Source organism: Leptonychotes weddellii, chromosome X (genome assembly GCF_054177405.1).
Source record: "Leptonychotes weddellii isolate Sample4059 chromosome X, ASM5417740v2, whole genome shotgun sequence".
Taxonomy (NCBI): Eukaryota; Metazoa; Chordata; class Mammalia; order Carnivora; family Phocidae; genus Leptonychotes; species Leptonychotes weddellii.
The window spans coordinates 30117472-30120917 of record NC_138385.1 but is presented as its reverse complement, the minus strand read 5'-3'; the positions used below and the strand labels follow the sequence as shown (position 1 = coordinate 30120917).

Below are 3446 nucleotides of genomic sequence, written 5' to 3'. Positions count from 1 at the left end.
TAGTTGCTTTAGTTCTAGCCATCATGTCTGCATTCCAGCCAGCAGGAATAAAGAAGAAATAAAGAAAGGGGTCTGTTCCATTTATTTACATTTATTCCCTGAATGGCTCTTAAGACATTTAGTATGTGTCATTGGCCAAAACTCAACATGAGCACACTTGTTTCAAAGGAGGCTCAGAAATGCAGTTTTGATTCTGGGGGATGAGATGCCCAGCTAAAAATTAGAGTTTTATTACTAAATAAGATGGGCATAATCTGTATTTAGAAGAAATTAACAATCCCTGTCATAATGTCTCATCTATGCTACTATATAATCATTTTATTGATTGAAAGGACATCTTAATAATTTTATACCCAATAGAAGCTAGTTTCCATTGTGTTCCATATAATATGTGCTTAATAACTTTGTGTTGAAAGAATGGCTGAGTCACATAAATTTTTCTGACCCTCCTTGCATTTTTGTATGACTCAGCTTAAAATGGTGAGTTATGAGAATTTATTATATATTATTAACATAGTAGTTTCAGGTTTTAATGTTGATCATAGGTGAATTGAGTCATTTGAGTTGAAATTCAGCTTCCAAATGACTCTATGAGTATCTATTCATCTATAAAGGTGGACTTCTTAAATCCTATTCATTAGAATAAATTTGATTTTGTTTTTATATATACATAAAATGGAAGGCTATTTACTTTGTAGTGGCAAGCACTTTCCCATGCATTTCTGGTACTATGTTACAGTGTTGCCATTGGTGATCTAAATCAACATTCATGGGTGATTGCATTTTATAACTACTTTTATTAGGTACTGTTCAAGGTAATGTTATGAATCTCATAATGAGTAATAACCTGATATTCCATAAATAGAAAATGAAGCACAGAAAGTACAGCTGTCTTAGCCAAGGTAACATGTCAGCAGGAAATATGGAATAGGAATATCTAAAGAATCAGTTTCAGAATTCATCATCAGAAAGCAGAAGCTTTGGATTAGGACCTGCTAATGCCATCTAAAATACTTAAGAATTTTTGGTTTCTTGCAGTTTTAAGCAGGTCGATCCTTCACTCTCATTAGCCTAATTGTTAAATTCCTTTATCATCTTAATTACTCCCCTTTGACTGTCTTTTTTTCCAGGGTTTGAGATCCTATATACTTCCCCCAGTTCTTTATGACCCCTCACAGAAGAAACACATCAAGATGCTAAACAGAACTGTAAGGTACATGTATTTTCCTATGACAAATGTTGGCAACAGGCTAAATCCAATACATTAATCTCTGGTGTATCACAAATGTAAATCTTTAAATGACACTGAATAGCAAGTGTCTTAAGACTGGCACTTTTGATCAAGAGATTTTCTGTTTGCTCCAAAAATCTAACAATGAAAAACTAAATATAGTAAGAAAAATATAAGAAACCGATTCCATAAATAAGATAAACATCTTTATGGACCAGGAATAGAAAAGAAATATACAGAGTGAAAAGCAGGGCTGAATGTGCTTAATTGCTAGTCTTCAGGTCCAGATGAAGGCAGAGGTAGCTGAGAGATCATCTCCTGTAAGTTAAAGTAGGTAAAAATCGTCCACCCAAGATATGAGTCCAGATCCAGGCCTACTGCCTAAGACCATAGCCCGAGCAAGGTTATCCCTATTCAGGAGTGGAAATTGAGCTAAGTTACTTCTGAACACTGCCAGGAGTTATAATGCTTATATGATATTCAGTTCCTAGAGGAATAGGTGGACATGGATATAAAGTCATGATTAGTGGATTAGCCAAAATACCTGCTACATTGGTCCCTGGATCTGTAGAACTCCATGTAGAATCCTGGGGTAGGAGTACCAGGTAAAGGCAACTACAAGGCCACTAGGCAGGAAGAGAGTAGGGAGAGATGGTGAGAAAGGGAAAGAGAGTTATTACAAAATTAGTCTGAAGACCCAGGCTTAGAAAGATGAAAAATATCTAATATTAAGAAAGGCAGATAAAATCAGCAATCTGAGGATAATTTCATATCAGGTTAACTAAAATAGAATAATCTGAAGACTTTAAGATAAGTATGTTTAATATCCTTAAGGAAATAATTAATGAAAAAATAGAAAAAGAAAGTAAATTATGAAAAAAATTAGATACAAAGCAAGAAAAAAGACATGTAAAATATTTCATTGGATAATCTGGAAAGTGAAGAGTATAAGCATGGTAAACAAAACAAATAGGGGCACCTGGGTGGCTCAGTTGGTTAAGCATCTGCCTTCAGCTCAGGTCATGGTCCTAGGGTCCTGGGATTGAGCCCCATGTTGGGCTCCCTGCCCAGCAAGGAGTCTGCTTTTCCCTCTCCCTCAGCCCCTCCCCGTGCTCTTGCTCTCTCTCTAGTAATAAATAAAGTAGTAAAATAAATAAATAAAATATTTAAATAAACACAAAAAATAAGTAATGCACAAAATGGCAAGAACAATTATAAATATCAGTAATGATAATAAAAATAAGTAGACTAAACTTTTTTTAGTCTACTAAACTATTTTAAAAATAGTAGACTAGCTTTGCACAGTGGCAGTATCGTAGCCAATGAGGTTTATCCGAGGCGCGATTATTGCTAATTGAAAAAATAGTAGACTAAACCCATTAAGAGTTTCAGATTAAATACACGTGCATTTAAATACATACAAATTTTAGGATTTTTTGTTCCAGCTCTGTGAAAAATGTCAATGGTATTTTGATAGGGATTGCATTGAATGTGTAGATTGCTCTGGGCAGCATAGACATTTTAACAATGTTTATTCTTCCAATCCATGAGCACGGAATGTTTTTCCACCTCTTTGTGTCTCCCTCAATTTCTTTCATAAGTGTCCTATAGTTTCTAGAGTATAGATCCTTTACCTCTTTGGTTAGATTTATTCTTAGGTATCTTATGGTTTTTGGTGCTATTGTAAATGGAATCAATTCCTTAATTTCTCTTTCTTCAGTCACATTGTTAGTATATAGAAATGCAACTGATTTCGGTGAATTGATTTTGTATCCTGCCACATTGCTAAATTGCTGTATGAGTTCTAGTAATTTGGGAGTGGAGTCTTTCGGGTTTTCCACATAAAGTATCATGTCATCTGCGAAGAGAGAGAGTTTGACTTCTTCTTTGCCAATTTGAATGCCTTTTATTTCTTTTTGTTGTCTGATTGCTGAGGCTAGTTCTTCTAGTACTATGTTGAATAATAGTGGTTAGAGTAGGTATCCATGTCGTGTTCCTGACCTTAAGAGAAAAGTTCTCAGTTTTTCCCCATTGAGAATGATATTTGCTGTGGGCTTTTCATAGGTGCCTTTTATAATATTGAGGTATATTTCCTCTATCCCTATACTTTGAAGAGTTTTAATCAAGAAAGGATGCTGTATTTTTCAAATGCTTTTTTCTGCATCAGTTGAGAGGATCATATGGTTCTTGTCTCTTCTTTTGTCAACATGATCTA

General features: G+C 34.7%; 1 pseudogene; it reads left to right on the top strand.

Annotated features, from left to right (window-relative positions):
- Positions 1-2524: 2524 nt before the first annotated feature.
- LOC115940609 (U4 spliceosomal RNA) lies at positions 2525-2687 on the top strand (annotated as a pseudogene).
- Positions 2688-3446: the final 759 nt, after the last annotated feature.